The 24929-nt window shown below is 41.8% G+C and overlaps 1 long non-coding RNA gene across 1 annotated transcript; it reads right to left on the bottom strand.

Annotated features, from left to right (window-relative positions):
* Nucleotides 1–20393: 20393 nt before the first annotated feature.
* Nucleotides 20394–24317, bottom strand: LOC105746435 (uncharacterized). The gene is made up of 3 exons (XR_001118806.3): nucleotides 23963–24317; nucleotides 23360–23427; nucleotides 20394–20837 (listed from the first exon to the last, which is right to left on the bottom strand). It is a non-coding gene; the product is annotated as an uncharacterized lncRNA (long non-coding RNA).
* Between the last annotated feature and the right edge of the window lie 612 nt (nucleotides 24318–24929).

The raw sequence follows: 24929 nt of genomic DNA on the forward strand, positions 1-24929 counted from the left end.
AGCTGCTTTTGCAAAGGGAAAAAATATATCCATCTTTGCAATTAACTAGCAAACTGGCATTTCAGTATTTCAGTCTACTGGGTCCTTATTGGCCAGTATATAATTGTGAATGATGTGGTGTTCTGAAATGGCAAATCCAAACTACTTAGTTAACCTTTCCTGTACTCTGACAGTAAGGTTAGAACATGTGTTAGACGGCTTACCCCTTGCACTAAGATTTTTTCTTCTAGCTGATAAATTAGTGAATATATGTTGTTCAAGAACAATAGGATACAAAATTATAAGAAAGTTTCAGTGCTTATTCTCAAGGACCTATTGTTCAACTGGACAGACAAGATATATGAATTAAACAAATGGAGTAAGAAAGTATTTTGCATAAAGATTGTAATTAGGGATTTTTTTTTTTTCAAGGCTGAAGTGCTTTGGTAAAAGTTAAATGATGAAGGAAGTGAAAGAGATCAGTGTGGGCTGGATTGGGGAGAAAAGTTTTTCCGGTGGAAGTAGGACTTGATTTTGACTCAGAATCTGTCTAGAAAGGAGTGGAGTCCTGAGGCAGGGCCGGTTCAATAGGGTCCAAGAGCCTCTGGCTTGAGATGGGGGATATCCAGGGATGCATGGTCAGGAAGGGTTGGTAGAAAAAGAAAGCTTTAAGATTCCAAGGAAAAGGATGCCATGGTGGTGCAGAAACAATCCCTGAGATTTGAAATGATGACATTTAAAGTATGGATATGCTGTTGATATTGGAGTAGAAGAGGAGTAACTTTTCTTGAGATCTAGTGGGAAGACAGAATGGACAGATACAGAGCGTGACGGTTAAGTTCATGTGTCAACTTGGTGTCCAGTTATTTGGTCAAGCAAGCTCTGGTCTGATGGTTATTGTGAGGTTATTGTGTGGATTTATATCATTAGTCAGTTGATTCTATCTATGGCTGATTAGATCTACAATCAATAAAGGTGATTGCTTGCAGCAAAAATTTGCTTCATCCAATCAGTTGAAGGTCTTAAAGGGAGAACTGATGAGTTCAGCAGTCAGAAAGAATTTCTCTCTCTATTTCAGCCAGCCAGCAGTTTCTCTTGGGGAATTCTTCGAAAACCATCAGAGTTCCCAGCTTGTAACCTGCAGCTTGCCCTAGGAAATTCAGACTTGCCAATTCCCATGATTCCATGAGCCAGTTCCTATAATAAATCTCTTAATATTATATATGCACACACACATATATATATCCTGTTGGTTCTAATTCTCTGGAGAACCTTGACTCCATTGTTCAACAAAGAACAATGTTGAAAGAGTTCCTGATGGATGGCTTGAGACTTTCAAGAAAACAAATATTCTTAAGTTTGGGTTCCCTGGTGGCTGAGCCTGAGACAGGGATGTTGGCACAGTGATTTCTAGGAGAGCTCTCAGCAGAAAGGGAGTGAGGGAAGCAGGATGGAATAAGGGAAGAAGTCAGCACATACAGACTTTCAGCTGAAGTTGAGCCTCAGCTTGTGGAAAAGTTGTCTCGCCTTCAGGCCTTTGTACCATGTCCATTTGTCATTAGCCAGCTGCAGGCTGCCTGTGGGTTGGGTGGGGGGCATAGGTATTTCTAGACAGGTGGGTACTGTCTGCTGAAGGTGATTTAAGAACAGTTGGCTGTGGGAACCATGGCAGCCTACACTCTCATCAGTTCAGGGGGTTGGGGGGAATGCACCTACCTAGGAAAGGGGATCAGGGTGGAGCACCAACACAATCTACCATCCAGATCTTTCTAATCTCAAATAAAACACTTTTCAAGCTTCCTTCATTCCAGCGGATCACACACCCTCACAAACCAACTCTCAGACCTGCTGTTCTCCTACCCTTGTGTGCCTGGTTTTGCCAAATTCATAGCCTGAACTAAATATTAAAGCAGCAAAACATTATTTACACCTGCTAGAGCCAGCAAAGAGGGGAGCTTCAGGGCTCTGCAGGGAAAAGTTCTCTCACCCAACCCATAAGAAATAACCCTGTTCATTGGCTTTGGGGACAGAAATCACTGTGTTATTGTCTGGATGAATAGATAATCGGTGGATCATTGTGCATGTATTCATCTCACTCTGCTCAGTGCCATGTGTGTAAAAGCAAGCACACTTTAGTATTACCCAGACCCAAGATAACATGTGCACATTCATCTAGAACTTTAATATTTGGAGGAGTCAGGGAGAGAGCTCTAATTTAGGCTTTTAAAAATTCTGTCTACATATTAGACTAGCTAGGAAATTTAAACAAAAGTAAACAAAAACAGTACCTGGGCAGATTCAATAGAAATTCAGAATGTGAGGCGGGGAAGGGGGCAGCAGTGATGTATTTGAAGACTGTTACATACAGCCAGGATCTCGTCTGTATCCCTTAATGGTTGTGATGCAACCAACTCTTCCAAAACTCAGAGGTTTAGGACAGCAAGTGTTCATTATTGCTCACAAGTCTGAGAGTCAGCTAGCCAGTGGGCAGTATTTCCAGTCTAGGCTGGGGTTGCACACACATCTGGGGACAGCTGTGGATTGAGTAGCTGGTCCTTCTCGTCTTGGCTAGGTTCTTGCATGGTGGAGACCAACTGGCCCTGATCTGATCTTGTGTGGTCGTGGCTGAGACAATGGGCTCTGTTCCACGTGGCCACTCGTCCCCCTGCAGGCCAGCTCGGCATGTTCACAGGTTGGCTGGGCAAGGTGTCAGGAGATAGATCAGAAGCACACAAGGCCTATTGGTTCTCAGGCTCTGAACCGGCAAGGCTTCATTCCTGACACATTCATGCCAAAGCAAATCCTAAAGGCAGCCCAGTGTCAGAGTCGGAAGAGACCCAGAGTTAGAAGTTCAAGGGCATTGATCGAGGGAGGTCAATAAACGAGGGAGAACAACAGTGCAATCAGTCTACTGTTTCCCTAAGTTTAGAGTGGGACAACTGACTCATCCAAGTGGTTGGTTTCAGGCTAGACATTTCATCCACACGTCTGCCCACTTTCCCACCATCACCAGTCTCACTCTCTGCCTACGACCCTCCTTATGGGCAATGTCTAGCCATGGCAGACATACTTCCACAAAATATACAGGGACCTGTATTTTTTAAGTCTACTCATTTATTTTTGCTCTAGATTCAATTTACAGAGAGTGGATGGATAAATAGTAGATGGGCAAGTGAAAGTACATTTTTGAAATTCCTTTTCTGACATCTTAACCGTGGAGTATTAATTGTAAGGTATCAATGGGTGGAGTGTGCTCTGAGAACATGTTAGGGACATTTAACCTCTCACATCTTGGCATCCCCTATCAGAAGAGTTTTGTTCTTTTTCGGTGGGTTTCAACAAGTACTTAAGAAATTGGAGTTTCAGTGGTAAGAACAAGCAAAAAAGTTAACATTTTGAGTGTGTTTGGAATCCAACATTTGCATTCCCATTAAAATGAGCCCCTACTATGTGGGAGGCAGTTTGCTAGACACTGGAGACTTGAGTAGTAAGACAGCCCTGCCATCAACGCTCTGACAGGCCTGTGTGAGGAGACTGCAATGGAGCGACATTCCTCTAACAGCGCTGAATGTATGAAGCTGGAGAAACTGCCCCAGGACTCAGCAATCCAGTAAATGGTGCTAGAAGGCCCTTAACCCTACAAGTATCTGTCCCAAAGAGCTGAGGGCTTTGGGCAAGTTATTGGAGTGTCCTGGACCTGTGTCTTCTCATCCATGAAAGGAGAAGAACGTTCTGAAGGAGGCCTCTAGTCCTTAAATTCTTTGACTGGATTCTCTTAAGGAACACTTAGCATCCCTCTGAAGAAAGCACGTCGTTTTAAATCTCGGGAAACAAATCCAAAACCAAACAGCATTTGCCTTTGTGGCCAGGATGACCCTCGTTGTCTCAATGTGGTTGTGAATGTCAAAGACTCTTGAGGCAACTCTACAAGACATTTACCTGAGATGAGACTGAACTGAACATATCGCCATTCTGTTAGCCTGGTCTGCGATCCTCAGTTTGTTTAAAAAGCAAAACAAGAACAGGAATGTTTATTTCTTCCTGACTGGGTCCAATCAAAAGGATATTTTGTCAAACCCTCTTGCTAATCCACCTATTCAGATGTTCCCTTTAGATCTGCCTGGGAGCATAGTATAATATTTGGGAATTTATCACTCTCCATAGTTCCCTCAAATTGAAAAGCTGCTGGATGGGAGTGCTCCTCTTGGCTTATCCTACACCTCAATCCCAAACCCCTGCTGTTGACCCCAGGGGTGCTGGGACATTTTCTGAGGTCCATTGTGGCTTTGAAGGGCGGGGAAGAGAGCAGCCGGCTTTTCCCTCCAGGCTTACCCCATTATCTCGGGGCTTGGCCTCACCTGGTTTTGGGGAGCAGCCCAGCTTCACAAACATCCGCACAGAGCCCTGTTATCAACTCTGCCCCAAGGGTGGCATCCACGGCACCTCCACTCAAGCACTAACCTGTTTCCAATGTTAGCAGTGATGGATTCTTTTAATGTTGTCTTTGTGAGCCTCTCAGCATTGAAAAATGCTTTGTTTCTGGGACTGTGTTTGCTTGTCCACCCACACAATGGAGCAAGTGTCTTCATGACAGATGGACCCCACTGCAGTCCTTAAAAGTCAGCAAACCAGAGGCTTATGCAGCCAGAGGGAAAGCAATGTCCAGAAACCTCCGTGGAAGCACCTTTTCCCTCCGCTGTTTGGCCATTATTAGGTCTAAGCCGGCTGAAACCTAAGGCTGAATGGACATAGGAAATCTCCAGGCAGGCGGGCATGGCCCACCAGCATTCCGTCCAGATCCTCAGTGCTGACCTTAGAAGCAAATATTACAATTTTGTGACAGGAAATGATCTGATCAGATGAGTCTGGGAATGAGCTTGTCACCGTGAGTATAAAGAGTCGCCTGTGGGAAGGAGTAATAAACGTTCGTCTATTGGAAAACGCTCTGCCAAAGGCTGTCTTTCTAAAGCTGCCCATATCTGGAGAGTGAGCAGCATTTAGTCAGTTGTCTTTCCTATTAGGGTGAAGGCCAAGTGACTCGCAATGGCCTGTGAAGCCCTCCAGGATCTGGCTGCTCATTTCTTCCCACTGGTCCCCAGAATCACTCCTTCCTCACTTATTTGGGGTACCTAGTCCTATGACCACTCCCAAACACATTGGTTTAAAATAACAGTGAGGGAGGGGATGTGGCTCAAGCAGTTGAGCACCTGCCTCCCACATGGGAGGTCCCAGAATCAGTTCCCAATGCCTCTTGAAAAAAGAAAAATGAACAACAAGCAAAACAAATGAAAAAACTGACACAAGGAAGCTGATGTGGCTCAGTGGTTGAGTGCTGGCTTCCCACATTGGGAGTTCAATCCATAGCCCCTGGTACCTAAAAAAAAAAAGAGGGGAAAGGTTGACAACCAGCAATATGGCAGCAGAGTAAATAAGGAGTTCCTAGTCAGCTCCTGCATCAGGGCAGTTAATAAACACCCAGAGCTATCTGGAACTAGCTGAAGCACCTGTGGGGGCTACAGGAGACCAGAAGAACATCCTACAACATAATTGAAGGAGTGGAAGGAGGAGATGCCCATTTGCAGAAAAGACTTATAAGTAGAGTGCTCCATGCCTCGGAGGCCAGTGCTCATCCTCCACCGGAGGCACAAGCCACCTCGGGAGCTGTTCCCAAGGAATTGAAAGCTCCACTTCCCCAAAACAGGGGAGGAAGAGACGGTTGGGTACCAGCTTCAGCTATTGATGAGTAAATTCAGTGGGCTAAAGAATAATCCTGAGAGCAGCTAAAGTTTGAACCTGTCCAAGTCAGAAAGAGGCCGGGAGCCTCCATCTTAACTCTGCATCTGGCACGAGGGGAAGCAGGGCAGACTAAGGATCCCAGTGCTGGTAGGGACTGGCTTCTTTCCACCCAGGTCAGTTTGTAGCTCTAACCTAGGCCCCAGTGCTACCTCCAGCAGAGAGGAAACTGCGGGGAACTGCCTCAGCCTCTCCAGGAAAATACCAGCCAAGTCACGGAGGCTGGTGACGATCATCCTACTTTGGCAGCACAAGATGCCCCTGGAGCTATTCTGTGACTGGAATTTGAAGCTCCATTTCCCCAAAACAGGGAAGGAGGAGATGGTTAGCCAACAATTTCAGCTACTGATTGGTGGATTCAGCTGTATAGAGATAACCCTAAGAACAGCTAAAGTTAGAACTTGTCCAGTTCGGAAAGAGGCTGGTAGCCACCATTTTGACTCCACCCCCAGCATGAGGGGAAGCCAGGCTGACCAAAAATCAGTGATGGAAGGAACCAGTTTCTTTCTCCCAGATCATCCTACAGCCTCAGCCTAGGCGTCAGCCCCACCTCTGGCAGGGAGGAAGCTGGTGGAACCTGCAACAGCCTATCCAGGTAACTGCAGGTACATTTGACTGGCACAGACTGAAAATCAGAAGTCTATCAGGTCATCTTGGACCTGCACTGCGTAGATTACTGCCCACACCTGCAGCACCATCCCCACCCCAGGCAGGGGAGAAAAGGGCATGAAGCTTCATCAGTCTCTCTGGGCAACTACAGTCTAGGCCTGCATGGCTTGGATTATCACACACAGCTGTGAGTCTGTCCATACCCATAGTAAAGGAGAAAGTTGGAAGAAGCGTCATTGGCGCTTGGTGCAATGAAGGCAGCTTGAGCCTCTACAGCTTACAGCACCAACTACATGCTTGGCTCCTACTGCACAACCAGCAAGAAAGAAAGGGCAGGAAGCCCTAAACTAAAGAGAAAAACTGCACCCTGAATAAATACTCTAGTAAGCCAGATGCCAAGACACTAACAAAAAATTACAATCCACACCAAGAAACAGGAAGCTATGGCCCAGTTAAAGGAAAAAGATAAGCCTCCAGATGACATAAAGGAGTTGAGACAACTAATCATAGATGCTCAAACAAATCTCCTTAATAAATTCAATGAGATGGCTAAAGAGAGTAAAGATATTAAGAACATATTGGATGAGCACAAAGAAGAATTCAAAAGCATACATGGAAAAATAGCAGATCTTGTGGGAATGAAAGATACAATAAATGAAATTAAAAAAACATTGAAACCATATGATAGCAGATTTGAAGAGGCAAAAGAAAGGATTGGTGAGCTTGAAGAAATGGCCTCTGAAAGTGAACATACAAAAGAACAGATGAAGAAAAGAATGGAAAAAATTGAACAAAGTCTCAGGTTACTAAATGATAGCAAAAGGCATGCAAACATCTGTGTGATGGGTGTTTCAGAAGGAGAAGAGAAGGGAAAAGGGGCAGAAGGAATATTCAAAGAAATAATGGTAGAAAATGTCCCAACCCTGTTGAAGGACATAGATATCCATGTCCAAGAAGCACAACGTACTCCCATCTGAAAAAATCCAAATAGACCAACTCTGAGACATACTAACCACAATGCCAAATGCCAAAGATAAAGAGAGAATTCTGGGAACAGCAAGAGAAAAGCAATGTATAACATATAAGAGATATCCCATAAGATTAAGTTCTGATTTTTCACCAGAAACCATGGAGGCAAGAAAACAGTGGTCTGATAGAGTTAAGATACTACAAGAGAAAACCTTCCAGCCAAGAATCTTATACCCAGCAAGACTGTCTTTCAAAATGAGGGTGAGATTAGAATATTCACAGATGAACAGAAACTAAGAGAATTTCTAAGCAAGAGACCAGATTTTCAGGAAATTAGTAAGGATGTACTAGAGCCTTAAAAGAAAAGACAGGAGACTCATAGAGGCCTGGAAGAGAGTCTAGAAATGAAGATTATATCAATAAAAGTAAATAAAAGTGTCAAAAGAATGGTAAAAATAAAATATGACAGATAAATCTCAAATAGTCAGGAATAAACTTAACCAACGATGTAAAGTACTTGTATTCAGAAAACTGCAACTCAGTGTTAAAAGAAATAAAAAAAAACCCTAAATAACTAGAGGAACATTCCATGCTCACAGATTGGAAGACTAAATATCATTAAGATGTCAGTTCTACTCAAATTGATATACAGATTCAATGCTATCCCAATAAAAAGTCCACTAGCATTTTTTAAAATTGAAAACATGATTATCAAATTTATTTGTAAGGATAAGTGCTACTGAATGGTTAGAAACATCTTCAAAAGGAGAAACGAACTCTCCTCTCTAGACTTTAAATTATATTACCTAGCTATATAGGTAAAAACAGCATGGTACTGGCCTAAAGACAGACACATAGAACAATGGAACCAAATTGATGGTTCAGAAACAGACCCTCACATGTACGGTCAAGTGACTGTTGATTAGCCTGTCAAACTCACACAGCTTGGACAGAACAGTCCATTCAACAAATGGTCTAAAAGAACTGGATATCCATAGCCAAAAGGAAGAAAGAGGACCCCTATCTCACACCTTATCCAGAAATTAACTCAAAATGGATGAAAAACCTAAAAATAAAAGCAATAGCCATAAAGCTTCTAGAAGAAATTGTAGGAAAATATCTTCAAGCCCTGGTGGTAGGTGGTGGATTCAAAGTAGATAAGAGGAGGACTGAGATGGATTACTGGTGTTTAATGTACATCACAGTTTTAATTAGCTTTACTGTGAAAGTGTGAAAATGTATAGAGTGGATGGTAACACATAGTAACAGATAGTTTATAAATGGGGATATGGCTGAAAATGTTAGTCTAGGTATGTAAATGCCAATTAACAGAACGCTAGAGAATATTCTAGGAACAGAATAGCACAGTAAACCAAGAGGTTGATGAGAATTGTGGTTGATGGTACTGATGCAAGAGCGTCCTTTGTGAGCTAGAGCAAATGTACATCCCTCTTGCAGGGTGGTGGGAATGTGGAGAAGCATGGGAAAGATAAAACTGGAGTGACCTATGGACTGTGGTTAGCAGTAATAACATAATATTCTTGCATCTATGCCAAAGATGTACTGTGTTGATAATGGGGTAGTCTGGAAAATGTGTGCCAAATGTACACTATGGATGTGGTAACAATCAGATGATATTATATTATTTGTAACAAATGTTCCACCACATGTGGTTGATAGAGGGATGTTGTTTGGGAATTCTGCACATGTACATGATTATTTTATAAGTTTACAACTTCTGTCATAAAAACATATATTTAAAAAATAATAATAGGGTGGAATGGGGGAAAATACACCAAATATAAGATAAGGACTATAATTAGTAGTAAGATTTTGACAATATTCTTTCATAATTTGTAACAAACATCTCATGACAATGCAAGGTGTTGGTGGAGGGTTGAGGTATGGGACCCCTGTACAATGTTACGCATGTTTGCTTTGTAAGTTCACAACTTTTGCTATACACTTATTGCTTATGTATGTTCATACATAAATTATATAAAGATAACAATAATAATAGGGGGATTGGGGGACCATACTTTGGTTAATGGTAATATTTTGACAATGCTCCTTAATCATTAGTTAAAAAGGTTTAACAACAATACAAGGTATTAGTGGTAGGGTGAGGTGTGAGAGTCCTGTGTGATGTTATATATATTTCACAACTATTACTCTATACTTAATTCACAACTATTACTCTATACTTATTGTTTATGTATGAGTGATATACTTCAATAAATTTTTTAAAAAGAGGGAAAAAAAGAAAATAACAGTGATCATTTATTTGGCTCAGAAATCTGCAATTTGATCAGGGATCAGTGGAGAAAGCTCATTTCTGTTCTTCCTGATTTCAGCTGGGTATGTTCCACTGGGGGTTGGAAGATCCTCTTCCAAGATGGTGCATTTACATGGCAGGCAAGTTGGTGCCAGCTATCAGCTGGGGCTCAGCCTCAGCTCCTGCCCATGTGGGCCTGTCCATGTGGCCTGGGCTATTTAACAGCATGGTGGATGATATCCAAGGGCAAGTCTCCCAAAAGAGCCAGGTGAAAACTGTACTGCCTTTTATGACCTGACATTGGAAGTCACATGGAGTCACTTCTGCCTACTTATACTAAGTTGAAGTACTAACCATGTTCTATCCAGGTCCAATGGAGGGAAACATAAACTCTCCCTTGATGGGGTTGGGAGATGGCAAAACCCTGGAAGATCGTGCAGGATGGGAAATATTGCAGTGGCCATTTTGGTAAATGACAGTCCACATCTCTCCTCCTTCACTTCTCCAGGCATGTTCCCTCCCAGGCCTTGGCCTGTGCAGAATGTGTCTCTCCCTTAGCTTCCTCAGTTCTTTATCCAAATATTTCTTCTCTGGGATATCTTCCCTACAGGCTGTATGAAAAATTAAAATTAAAATCTAGTCCCAAGTCCTAAATTTTTCCTGGCTTAATTTTTCTTCATAGAATTTAACTGTGTCTACATATTGTATATTTTACTTTATTCTAGTTTGTTTACTGTTCCCTCCATTAAAATGTAAGCTTCCAAATGGAAGAACTTGTCACTATGCCTATAGGACAGCACCTATTATGGTGATGAAAGGCAAAACATCAAAAATATTTTTAAAATAATACTTTTCATTTTTAAATACCCCAAATTTTTAACTTTTAGTTTTTCTAAATTATTATGTATTTTATTTCTTATGTTTAAACCTATCATTACTATCTCATTTTCCTATTAATTGAATTTGGCAATATATTAGGCTTCATTTTTGAAGAAGTTTTGGATCACAGAGGGCATCGACTATGGCAGGGGAGGAGCATTGGTGTAGGATGTCATTGATGGGGGATGCATCAGAGGGAGGAGTGCACTGGGCATACATATAGGGTATATAGATACGTTCGGATGTTTGTTGGGTATTGACACAGTGTGTAGAGATTCATATGACAACTGAGGGAGTGCTGGATTCCCACCCTGGGGAGCTCTGCTGCATTACCCGATAGAACAGTAACAATCCCCTAAGTGCAGAGGCAATGAACAGTGAAGAAGGATGGTGCAATGATGGGCCCTTGATACTGATTATTATGCTTATGAGCCTTTTGCGCTTGAAATTTCAACTTGGACTGGTATTCTAGGGTGCCTAAGAGTAACCTCCTGAGAGCCTCCATGTTGCTCAAATGTGGTCACTCTCTAAGCCAAACTTAGCATATAAATGCATTACCTTCCCCCCAGCATGCAACAGGACTCCTCTGGATGAGCCTCCCTGGCACTGAGGGATTACTACCAAGCACCAGCTGGTGATGCAACTGGAAAAAGACCTTGAATAAAAGGGCAAATAGTAAAGACAAATGAGTTTACATGGCTAAGAGACTTCAAAATGAGTTGGGAGATCATCAGAGGGGTTGTGCTTATGCATGTCTCAGCAGGATCTCATAGGCAACCAAAATAGATACTACTCCAAGTAGTGGTGCTCCTAAGGGCTATAGAGACACCCAGGTCATGGTAGATGGATCTGGAGTTCAGTGCCTTGCCAGTGGGCCCTACTTTGGAATTTGTGCTCCCAAATGTGAGGGAGTTAGACTTAGATGTAACTTCTCTACACATGCCTCTTCTGTCCCTTTTATTGAATCTGTGGTTGGCACTGGGGTTGGTGTATTCCCAGGAGACTTAAATCTTTGGACTGTCCATGTGCCATCTGAGCTCTGAGCCTCAGTGGAGTTGCAACACCTACTCTCCAGTTCATTGGACTTACTCAGGTCAACTAACAAGGAGGTGAGAATGCTCAACCACCACACCAAGGAACCGAGAAAGTTTACAACTGCAAGCAGGAGAATCCTATCCATCAGCCATGTGGGATTGAAGCCCCATCTCAATTAAGAAGTGGAGTGGGCATCACCATCCCAGAGTCCTCAGGACTGGGGAATAAAATATGGACTAGAATGGACTTACTGGTATTCTGTTATAGAATTATTGTGACTCTAGCAATGGGAGAAATTATATCATTGATGTGGAGACAGTGACCACTGGAGTTGCTGAAGGCAGGGAGAGAGGAAAAAAAGGTGTAAAAGAGAGCCATTTTCGGGACTTGAAATTGTCCTGAATGATATTGCAGGGACAGATACAGGACATTATATATCCTATATAATCCACTGACTAGTAAAGAGTGTAAACTACAATGTAAACTATAATCCCTGCTGTGTAGCAGTGCTCCAAAATGTATTCATCAAATGCAATGAATCTACCACACTAATGAAAAGAGTTGGTGATACGGGAAAAGTGGGGGTTGTGGGGAGTGAGGTATATGGGAACCTCCTATATGTATATTTTTTTATTTTTATTTTTTCACATTCTCTATTTTTTATTTTTGCTATCCAATGCTATTTCCGGCATATGATAGTTGTTCAAGAACTTTTTGTTTTTTTGCAAAGTTTTCTCTTTTTTTGTTTTTGTTTTTTTATTAAAGTTAATAGATCACACAGAACGTTACACTAAAAGACATAAAAGATTCCCATATAACTCACTTCCCATTCCCCCACCTCCACCATTTTTCTAAATTGTATTTTTTAGATGATACATGCATCACAAAAAAACATTACATTAAAAAAGCATAAGAGGTTCCCACATACCTCCCCCCTTCTCCTCCCTATATTTTTTAAGGTAACATTTTGTGTCATCTATGTGTTTTTTAAAAATAAATAAAAATATATTTTTAAAAAATATAAGCTTTCACAAAGGCAGGGATTTTTGGGGTGTCTGTTTTATTCATTGCCACTTCCCCAGGGCTCAAAGAATGCCTGTCGCATAATGGGGACCCAGTAAGTATTTGTTTAAGGAAATCAATGAACATCTACCCTCATAAGACATAAGAATGGCCAAGACTATTTGCCCACCTTTCTTTTTATCCTCAGGTGCCCAGCACAGTGACAGGCATATAGACAATCTGTGATTATTTAATCAGTGAATGAATTAAATGCAGTGGCTTAAAACAAGAGCAATCATTTATCGATTTGTGAACTTGACAATAAACATGTGGCATTCCACTCACTTCTTCACCATGCACCCCTAGCTACAAAGTCAAGTGCCAACCAATGTGGGTATTAAATTCTGCTCTAGCAATGCTTCTGCCTCCAATTAGAGCCAGGGAGGCAGAAGAACAGAAAGAGGAACATTCCCAGGGATGTGCCAGGAGACAAGACACTGCCCTGACTGAGAACCTATCTGCTTGACATTCCCTGCATTGTTTGTTGTCTGAAAGGGTTGACCTGTAAGTCAAATGGAAGGTGGCTTTCCCCCAATCTGTTTCAGTGTTCGCAATTCAAATAATAGATGTCTTAGAAAATGGGAAGGAAAGGGAAGACAGTGACTTCGAATATAACCATGCAGGTGTTTGGGCCGTTTTGCTCTCCTCAAGGAGCGACTGCTCTTATTTTGTCATAATTCTTTAGACAGTCACTGCCTTAACTTGCCAGCATTTTCTCTGGAGGTGTTTGGAGTAAAGCAGTAGCATTTGGCAATAGACCAATAAAGGATGCTTTAAATTGGATGTGTTCATCAATTTCACTTAAATAGTATTCACTATAGAGTGCAGCTTGTATCAGACTGGTATGCCTTAGACTGCATCATCAGGCAGACAGGTCCAGAAGCTCAAAAGAATTCTGTTCCAAACTGGACTTACGATGACATTTCAATGTCTAGGTTTTGACAGATTTTTTTCCCCCTGCCAAAAGTAGCAAGAAACAAGATTCATGCCCCAAAACAACTTCAATGAGGTGGACAGGATTATAATGGTGACTGAGATATGCCACCTCAGTCAATTAAGCAGCACCCAGGGGCCCACATGCTCTCCTACATCAGAATGTTGACTCTGAAAACATCTAGGAAAGAGGCAGAGGGTAGCCTGTTCTCCATGTTTAGAGGGTTGTATGGGGCAAAGAGGATCCCAGGGCCCTACCACAATTGCTTCTTCCTTAAGCAGAGGTGATAAGCATGAAAGGACATAGCATGCTTTGAGCTCTTGGGATTAGGTAAGGAGAATATAAACTATTAATGTAATTTACGGGTGGAAGCACTTTGAATATAAATGAAGCAACCAATGGCCCTTTTGATTGGCATTTATATCTCCTTTTATGGAGACCACATAGAGTAGTGTTATAATTCTTGACAGTTTTGATTGTAAAGTATATGGGACTTTAAGCTCCCTGGAAGAAGGCAGAGATGGTTAATATTAATAATGGACAACTAAGTACACAGCAGACATGAGTAATATGTTTTGTATTTATATAGCTATTGTTTTAACTCACAGGAAAACACTAGAAGCTTTATTGTTAGAAATGCAATAATAATAAGACACTATATTATCTAGGTGACATAAAAGAAGACATGCAAACTAATCCCTAAATCCTATTAATTTTTTAATTCGCATTACAGAAAAAACAATAGCCATTCGACTCTACTAGGCAAAATAATGTATTCAAAACAGTGTGCCTGATTAAAGGCATAGATCAACATTCAAATAACTTGGTTCAAATGCAGTTAGTCCCAGAGTCATTTAGAAGTGTCAAGAAAGAATGTGGATGTCTAAAAAAAATAAATAAAAGACCAGGCAAATCAAAGTATATTTATAACACAGCGATGAGCTTTTTATTTTTTATTTATTTTCCTATATGCAGGATGCTGAGTGAAGCAATTCTTGGCTCTGTCAGCAAAAATACAGTTTTAATAAGAGTGTGTATCGTTATGGGGAAAACTATTTCAATATCTTAGATTATATCTAGTGCTTGGAAAATTGCAAAATGTTTTACTACCTCTATTTTCCACTTCCTCCACCCTTTCTATAACTCTGTTCTTCACCATGTAGGACAAGGTAACAGAAGAAAATGAGAAAGAATGGACATTGTGATCAAGGTAAATTTAAGGTTCACCTTTAGATCAAAATAGAATGACTCAATAAGTAAATGTTACATATCAAATTGTAATTCAAAAAGCACTTGGAGTGCTTTAAAGAAAAATATAATAGGTAGAATATGAAAAATTAGCAGAATATAGGTAAAATTTTGTATTATACATGGAAAGTGTAATAAAAATTATGAATGGTCAATATATACATTGTGTTCTGGAAGAGCCTATTTACTTGTTGGAGTGGGAACATAAATTTGGGTCTGATTTTTCTAAGCCAAAGAAAGGAAGAAAACATGAATAGCTACATTGTTTTCATACCCTTAATTATTTTACTCAGAAAAGTTTATTTTCTAAGATTTGAGAGAAACTTTATTTTTATTTATTTGGTATTTTGTTGTTGTTCTTGTTTGTTTTGTTTTGCTTTCCCTGTGGGCTTTAAAAAGTATTCTGATACAAGAAACAAAGAAATTCTCCCATCCAAACCCTTTGCAATTTGCTCTGGTTTGGAAAGCCCATGTTGAATGAGGAGATGCTATACCTCCCCACTGTACCTTATACCTCCAATATTTTACACATTTATGACCTTGGCTTTTGTTTCTTAAACAGCCCACCCCCAAACTTAGTGGCTTAAACAAATGATCTTTTATTTGCTCCTAATTCTGTGGGCTGGCAATTTGGTTTGGGCTAAACTGGGTCACTGGATGGACAAGGATGGCCCCAATCCCCTATCTGTGGCTGGCAGGCTGCAGGCTGGGTGCTGTGGCTTTCCTGCACTTGACCTCTCCAGCAGGCCAGCTTGGAGTCCTTCAAATTGTTATCTCACAGTTCCAAGGACAGCAGACAAAAGACAAGCCTCAACCGGCTTGCACTTTTCAACTCTCCTTGAATTGCATTTGCTGATGTGGCCATGTGGCCACGCCTAGACTCACAGGGTAGAGAATTAGGAAATCAACTTCACTCTTAAAGGAAGCACCTGCAAAGTGTGCAAAGAATTTGCCCTTTTTTTTTTTTTAACATTCTACTACAAGTACTACATTCAATTTCACTGTTGCCACTAGAGGGAAGGGATCATCTTCCCCCTCTCAACTCTGTAGCTTGAGCAACAGAACGATGGCTTTGACGTCTTGCTTAAAATCCTGCATCCCAGAGTGAGGTTAACTCTAAGATGCTCTTTCAGAAAGAGAATTCATTTCTCCAGCTGTCATGTCAGGGATGAGAAACCAAATGATCTCAGAGTAAGGAGAGGATAGGAATGAGCAGACACGAGGCAGGTGGCTGTGTGTGTACGTGTGTGAATGTGCGTAAATGCACGACACATGCAAAGTGAGAGATGAATGAGCACATATGGCAATGCTAGCTGGTTTTCTTTTTGGGTGGGCAAAGGAGGGCTATTGAAAGCTTTTAAACAGACATGGATAAATCATTTTCCCCAGGCCACATCAAATTGTGGGGTAAGACAGAGTTAAAAACATGATCACAAAGCATCCTTCCTTTGACAGGCTTTCTCAAGGTGCCCTTCTTTTATTTCTGGCAGTCTCCTGGAGGCATTTCAATTGCTCTTATAATCACAACCTTCTCTGCTACCATGTTGTGTCTCCCATTTTCCCTGCTTCAGTTCCCTGCAGGGCGGTCAGCTGCTGAGGCTGCCTAGGCTGGCCAATGCCCTGTGCCGACCCTGGGGCTGCTCAGGTGTCAGGTGCTGATGCAGACTTTGTCTCCCACCAGTGATGAAAATGCCAGCATCAGTGCTGTTGGGTAAGCAGGTTTCCCCTTGTGCTCTTAAAGTCTTGGGAAGATATTCCTTGCAATTGCTGAATATGGATTTTATTGGCTCCTTGACTCAATTGGATGAATTTTCTTGCAATGAGTTTTTAGTTTCTCACATAATTAAAGCTGTGACAGGCTGCTCTCAGGTCCTTCACATAGGACTTCAGTTGCTTATGGCCAAAATTGCTGTGTAACAAACAAGTACAAAACCTCATGAATTTATGGCTAGGCTGACTGGGCCTGCTGATGTAACGTGATGTCAGCAGGGCTCACTCGCACATCTGTCATCAGCTGTGGGTCAGTCGGGTAGCTCTGTTAAACTTGGTTGTGCTCTCTCACACGTCTTGGGGGCTTAGCTTGAGAGATGTGGCTTCACCCCATCCCTCATCCTACAGCAGACTGGCACAGGCTTGTTCTCATTGCAGTGAGCAAGTACTCAAGACCTGTTAGCTTAGGCTTGGAATCTCTACAATGTCATTTCCACTGACAAAAGCATGTCACCAGACCAGCCCAGAAGCAATGGGAAAATGGACTTTATTTCATGATAGGAGGACCTGCAAGTCACATCACAAAGGACAGGGACACAAAGAGGCATAGAGAATTGGAGCTATCTGTGCAATCTCTTTAACTACCACATACATAGATACCTTTGAGCCCTGGGTGAGCACAAGTTGGCAACCTGGACAACTCTAATGCATTTTAGAGAGATGAATTTAGTAATCCTCTAAAAAGGTAGAAGAAAAATTGATTTGGGTATTGGTGGTGGTTGGTGAAAACTTTTACGTGACTTTTGCCTTAATACAAGTGATAAATCAGGAGGACTGAGAACAGGGATAGCAAATGGTTGCATGCCATGTGATTGATTGGTGTAAATGCTTGGAATAGGGTGTTGAGGAGAATTATGTGGCCACTTTCCTGGGTGAACTGAACACAGGACCTTGATGGATTTGCCACACTGCCATGGTCATTGAAGGGCAGTGACTGCACAATGCCAAGTATTTGCCATCTCTGTCCTAACGAGCAATGGGTAATGAGGTTAAAGTCTTTTGAAAACAGTGAGGGGGTAGAATTTTAAAAATATTGATGACTGTGCAAATGAAGGAAAACTAGGAGTCCAGGTTGATCCTTGGTTTTGGATTTGGATGCTGGGTGAAATGACAAAGCCGTTTTTTGAGGTGGGCCGTATTATTAACAAGTAGGTCTGCATCTATATTATGTAGATTAATATTATATTGTGTTGTGTTGTATTGTAATGCATAAGGAGTCATCTATTGCTGCATAATATACCACCCAAAATATTAGAGGCATAAAACAACCATTTTATTTATTTCTCACATTTCTGTGGGTCACAAGTTTGGACAGGGTGCAGTGGGAATGCTCTGTTATGTCTAAAGCCTCATTGTACCTCCCTGTGGCTTCTCCCTCTCAACATGGTCTCATCAACAAAAATATGGACTGAGGTTTTTTAAATATTTTGGCAGCTACCCCTAAGAGTTAATATTCCAAGAGAATAAGCATTTCTCGAGCCTCTGCTTGCATCTTATTTGATAACGGCATGGTCAAGCCCAGAGTCAATGCAAGAGGGCTGGATGCCTGGGGAAGTCGCCCACTGGGACCACCAAAGTTAAGGATCTGTCACAATGGGAAGGTGTCATCAGTTCCATATTGGACATATGGACTCACATGTACCTATGAGATATCAAAATAGCAAGAACCAAATGGCAATATGGATCTGAGGCTAAGAAGAGATTTTTGAGCTGGACACCTACATTTGGAAATCATGAAAATGTAAGCCGGGGTAACGTGAAAGCATTCGACAATCATTACAACAGGACACCAACCAATCAGAACAGGCGCTGGCTGTAGCCTTGGAGCACGTCTTGGAGTCCCCTGTTATGCTATGCACTTATTCCTGTAGTTATTGGATCATCGGAAAATCTCAGCAGGCCCAGCAAAGGAGGCAGGAAAGTCAGGGAAGTGGGAAGGCACTGGTGGGAAGAGCCAGTGGGCAGTAGCTATTTACCAATTTAGAGAATGCTGTGATATTTTCACAATTGGTCTGAGTATCAGCCCAGAATACAGACAGTAGCTAAAGCCATGGGTAAGTAGTAGGGTTAAGATTGTAACGGGATAGGGCATTAGGTTAAACCATAAGACATGACCAATATTTAACCACTTTTGACCTCCAAAAAGCATAATGTCACATTTTCCAATTTAATCACAATGAGTCAAAAAATAGATCTAAGGATGGACACAAAAATTTATTTAGGAGGCAGGCAACAAGAAGAGCCTCCAAAAGAAAAAATGAAAGGAGTGACTAAATGGGAGGCCCAGTAGGAGCAGCACATGAGAGGGAGGGAACGGAGCAGCACATGAGAGGGAGGGAACGGTCAAAGTCTTCAATATAGTAGAGGTCAAGGTAAGATGAGGATTGAGTGTTTAGGTTTGGGAACGAGGAGACCATCGGTGAGTTCAGTTTCAGGAGAACGGTCAGGGCACAGGCGATGCTTCAGAGTCTTATGAAGTACCTGGGAAGCAGGAACTTCATAAAGAATGTTCTACCCTGGTAGGGAGAGGAGAGAAGGTAATTGCTTGGGAAATAGAGTTAGGGGGCGGTGTTTTATTTAAATGAGAAAGACTTATTACCCATGTTGACATGAGAAGAGGAAAGAAAAATATTAAAGACCCTGCCGTTTGCTGTTGTCTAACATAGTATGTTTAAAAGGTAAGAGGGTGAAGGGGAAAAGTGAAGTCCTGAGGTTGGGAGCCCTGGGTGCTTATCCCAGCTCTGCCAGTGTTGGAGGCTGACCTGGCCACTCTGAAGCAAACTTTCCTACTGTTCTTCATAAACGGAGGTTCTCATCTTGGCCCCACAGCAGACTCACCTGTGGGACATTTTAAATTTCCTTATGTCCAAGTCTCACCCCCAGACACCTACATCAAAACCTCTTGTGGTACATCCATGCATCCATATTCTTTTAAAGCTCCCTAGATTATTCCAATGTGTATCCAATCCTGAGAACCCCTGTATTAGAATGGACTTTATTTTGCCTATTGTCTCTGCTCTGCCGCTGTAGCCAAAATTCTGAGGCAGCAGATAAAGTCCCGCTCAGTGTTGCCATACGCTGCCCTTGGTATTGATGAGCCACCATGACAATGATGCTGGTGGCAGAACTTCCCCAGGGCAGGGATTTTCAACCCTTGCCATGTATTGGATCTCCTGGGACACTTACAAAATACTGAATGCTGGGCCTCACCCCAGAGGCTCGGATGTGTTTGGTCTGAGATGGGTTTGGGCATTGGTATTTTTAATAGTTCTCCAGATGGTTCTAATGTGCAACTAGAAGTTACTTTCATAAACATTAAGGGCTAAATGTATAGCTGGTATAACCTGAGTAGAAAATAATGTCAAAATCTGTCCAAGAGCCAGGCAAACGTAATTATTAGAAGTATAATATTTAAAACTCAGTAACATGCTGAGTAATTCTAATACTTAGTTATATATCTCTTCTTAACTTGGAGCTTTGCATAATGAAAAAGGCATTTACTGTCTTGCTCCTCTGCAATTTCTTGCTTGGGTGCTCATTTTTTAGCATAATTTCTCACCTTGAGGGATGAGATTCTGGATTTCCACTCCACATGCCCAGGTCTCTTCCATTTTTCTCTTCGTGGTACTTCCTTTATTTGTCATGCCTAAGGGCACTGTCTTGCAACTTCCCCAGTTGGACCTTATCCTGTTCATTTATAATATAACGTTTCTCCAATTTGTCAAAGTTACTTAGAATTCTGATCCTGCCGTGCAACATTCGCATTCCTATTACTCAAGGAGAGTCCCCAGGACAATTGAATTAAGAATTATATGAACTCCAGAAGGAATCAATTTGGAGAAGATCAGATAATGGAAGTTTTATTATATTATGCACTGCATTAAAGTGTAGAGATGTATAAAAGATAAATGGTCAATGCATACATTATACAGAGGTGCCTTAAATGAGGCTGTGGGATCATTCTTGCCTGGACACAGTGGGAGATGGAGTGTCTTGCCACCATCTCTCAAGTCGTGGTCCACAGACCAGTAGTATTGGCGTCGCCTGGGGGAGGGTTAGAAATGCAAATACTCCGGCCCCCACCCCTGACCGACTGAATCTTCCTTTTTGCAAGGTCTCCAGGTCAAGCACGTGCACTTTAAATTTTGAGACACACTGCCGGAGAAGACATGGTTCTTGTCTTAAACAGGAGATGGTTGAGGAGGCAAGACACAAACCTAGGGGAAGCTTGGTGACATGTGGCTAGGGGATCATGACTGCTTGCATTCTGGTGATCTGCAGTGCCTGGTAAAAGAGAAGATACATTTGGCGTCATCACAGACCCACTTCACCTGGATTTCTGGGAGTTGGGCTCACAAATTTGCATTTTTGTAAATTCCCCAGGTGATTCCAATGCACACTGAAGTTACAGAATAACTGCCCCGGAAAAAAATAGAAATTCGTTTTGCATCAGCACACCTGAGGACTGTGATACCACCTCCCATTGGTAGCAGTACCTCACAATTGCAGCATTCTGCAGAGAGGGCTGCTCTCTCCTAGACCAGCGCTAGTCAAAGGGTGGTTCACAGTTGGTGGGGGGTTTCCCCTAGGAGCTTGTTAGAAATGCAGAGTTTCAGACTTCACCCCATACCTACTGAAAAAGAATCTACATTTTACCAAGATCTGTAGGTGATTTATATGTACAAGAAAGTTTGAGAAGCTCTAGTCTAGGAAGTGGTTCTTCAGGGTGAATTAGAGTTACCTTGCAAACTTGTTAAAATACAGATTACTGGGCCCCACTCCCAGAGCTTCAGATTCAGTAGGGCTGGTGTGGCTAGAAAATCTGCATTTCTAACAAGTTTCAGGTGCTGCGGCTGCTGGTCTATGGACACACTTAGGGCTTCACTTTTAGGATCAGCAGTGGCAGCATCATCTAATACTTAATTAGAAAAGCAAATTTAGAGGCTACCCCAGACTTACCAAATTAGAGACTCAGGGGAAAATTTGAGAACCATTGGTCTAGAGCTCAACTAAATCTGGGCAAAGAATTCATGAGTAATTTATACACACACACACACACACACACACACACACACACACACACACACCTGTTCCCAGGCATTTATCCCAATGTTTTTCTAGAAGGCATGCTCCTATCCCTCCAATTAAGAATCACTGCCAGAATCCATAGAACTACACCACAGAAACAGTGGACCCTAAGTTAAACCATGGACTATAGTTAATAGTACAGTTATAAAAATGTGCTGTCATCAATACAAACAAATGTTCCATCCCAATGCAAAGTGTTCATAATAGGGTGGTATAGGGGAAGCCTGTATTTTATGCATGAGTGTTCCATAAACCCACAACTTCTCTAATACAGGGGGGAAAAAAGGATCAGTACCAGGAAATAGTGCTATAACAATAGCTAAGACAGCAGTTCTCAATTTTGAATGTGTATCAGAATCTCCTGATTATCGGGCCCCTCCTTTAGTTTTTTATTCAGTTGGTCCCAGAATTCACATTTCTGTACAAATTCCCAAATGATTGCTTGTGCTGATAGAACAGGGAACACGCTTTGAGAACCACTGAACTAAAAGCTTGTAAAATACTCTGAAATAGATTGGACTTTCTGATTTCTGGATATGGCAGGCACAATTGGTTGGCTAAGAAAACATTCATTCCTGACCCATTTTCATCTTCTTTTTTCCAATATAGAAGTTTAAAAAAAAGTGAACCGCTTTCTTTCTTAGACTCCACTGTAGCTGGGCAGGTGCAAGTGCCTCTGACACAATTTTAGTCAACAGTGTATAAACAGGAGTGAACAGGGGTGGGAGGGAGCTCTGGGGAGCTTATTGCTCTCTGTACCAGCACTTTCAACATTGTGTTTTCCATTTCTTCTGGAATTGAGCACAGATATAATGCCTGGAACTGAAGCAGCCTCCTTAGGACGTGAGCATACATAGATAAAGGCAAGAGACCAACAAAATAAAAATGGCAGAGTGGTCAGTTAGAAACACAGAATTAAAGCCAATAAATTTCTGTGACGGTTTGGAGCTGTATATACCCCAGAAAAACATTTTCTTGAATTTAATCCATTCATGTGTATATGAATCCATGGTACTTAGGACCTTGTGGTGAGCTACTTCAGTTACGGTGTGGCCCAGGATGGTTCTTAATCCTATTACAGGATTCCTTTATAAGCAGAATGAAATTCAGACAGAGAGAGAAAGCCCCAGAAGGAGCAGTCATGTGACTTGCCACATGACAAGGTAAGAGCCGAGGATTGCTGGCAACCAGCCTCAGAACTCCAGTCTTCTGGAAGGAAGTAATGCCTTGATGATGCCTTGACTTGGACTTGCGTCTCTGCTTCAAAACTATGAGCGAATAAATTCCCCTTGTTTAGGCCAGCCCATTGCATGGTATTTGCTTGAGCAACATAGGACACTCTACTGTCGGGTGCTCTTACGTGAGGCAGTAATCTTTATTGTTTAAACCACAGTAAATTGGGTTTTCTGTTACATACAGCCAAGGCCCCTCCTAACGAGTACCAAACTATGCATATATAATTTTAAAAAATAGCAACCAACCTGAGGTTACCATACTTTATTGTCTTAAGTTAGAGAATAAAATGAAACAAAACAAAAGCTCCAATAATATAAAAAAAGACAGCAACAATCTCAGAACCACTGTCTACTGTCATCATCATTGTATAAAAGAAAGGGCACTTTAACCTACACCAAAGAGATAGAAAAATTTAATTGACTAAATCTAGCTTTTGGAAACATCTTTATGCCTCATTTTGGTAAAGAGAATTGAAAACTTACCAGAGATTTATGGACATCTTCCAACCAACCTTTGGTACTGAGAGTAGAGACTAGATCTTATCTTCTCCCTTTAATGAAATATAGTTGAGCTAAACAAACCTATTCATTGACTAAATAGTCTGTTTACCTTCCATCAGTAATCATCAATAAATGAAGCTCATTTTGCATTTCATAAGTACGTTTGAACTTGACTGTGTCTTTCTAGCTCACACCAGGCCTCCCAAGTTTACCAACGCATATCTAAAGAAATTCCTTTGATCGATTCATAAATCATTCTTGCCTGCTGAGTCCCTATACATGTGTCTGTATCAGCATATGAATGGACGTTTAACCATCAGTGATGGAAAAACAAAACAGAGGCAGAGTCAGAAAGACCCAGAAAAAATGACAGTGAGCATCTTAAAATATTCCTTACCGATGTGAGCATGATAGCGCAACTGCTTTCCTCAAATACGAATCTAGCCTGATTTTTCTTTTTTGTTACAAAATAATTAGTCTCTGAGTCAGCTTTTAATCTTATGTTAATGAGACCCCCTACAGTCTTGGCTCATACCTTCGAATTAGAGATTGATCTATAATTAATAAGACTTATAATGCCAGTACCTGAGACAAAGCAGCGTCTTGGGTGGCTGGGAAGAGGGAGCAGAGAAGCGCAGGATGGCATTTGCGGTCACATTCCTCCCACATACCAGGTTGGAGTTGGGGTGACAGAGGCAGTTTTCTCTGGGCAGTAAGTCTTCTGGCTCAGGCTCTTCGATCGCCCGCCGACAGCAGCTAAGCCGCATCCGGGAGCTCTCCAAAGGGCTGGTGGGTGCTGCCTCTTGTTTTCATCTTGCTGGGAGGCAAGCCTGCTCCCCAGGAGTCTGGTGTGCCCGGTACTAGTTGCCACTCTCATTGCTTTGAGTTGTGTTTAACCTCTGAGAGAAAGCAGGCCATGGAACCGTTTGGTGGAAGCCGTGTTTCTTCCCCACTCAGTAGTTTTACTGTCTCAAAATCCCCAGGGACAGGAGGAGAGGAACACCGGCTGATTAATTAAAATCTAATTTTCTATCCTTTCATAATTGCAGCTGTGGGGGGGGGGCGGAAGTAAGGCTTATTATTCCAAAAATGAAAATGATCCCCGGACTGTTTGGACTTATTATGAGCTCCATGTTACAGTTTGTTTTAAATTGAGTCAATTGAGTAAACGTGGAAATGAGCTCCGTGAAATCATTTATTCTTAAAGGATCTAATGAAAATCTGCATCATCGAGCTTAGAACTTTCTAGACTTTCTGGACTTTGCCTAGTTAAGCTTCTTGATAAAGATAAAGGGGGGAAAAGGACGCTTTGGGTTTTGTGGTTGACCTGGGACAATCCTCAGCTCCTACCATGATTTCTAACTTTGTTTAGGACATCACAGATAGTAAATTCCTCCTGAAACAGTGCAAAGCAAAATTCATTTCAGTTCACTTGGAACTTGCAGAATCGATGTAATACTGGAGGGTCGAGGGGGCTGAACGGAAGCATACCTGAGAGCGCTGGAGAGGCTGATGGCCTGGCTGGATGTGGTGGTGAGCATGTGGAGTGGGG

This window comes from Dasypus novemcinctus, chromosome 24 (genome assembly GCF_030445035.2).
Source record: "Dasypus novemcinctus isolate mDasNov1 chromosome 24, mDasNov1.1.hap2, whole genome shotgun sequence".
Lineage (NCBI taxonomy): Eukaryota > Metazoa > Chordata > Mammalia > Cingulata > Dasypodidae > Dasypus > Dasypus novemcinctus.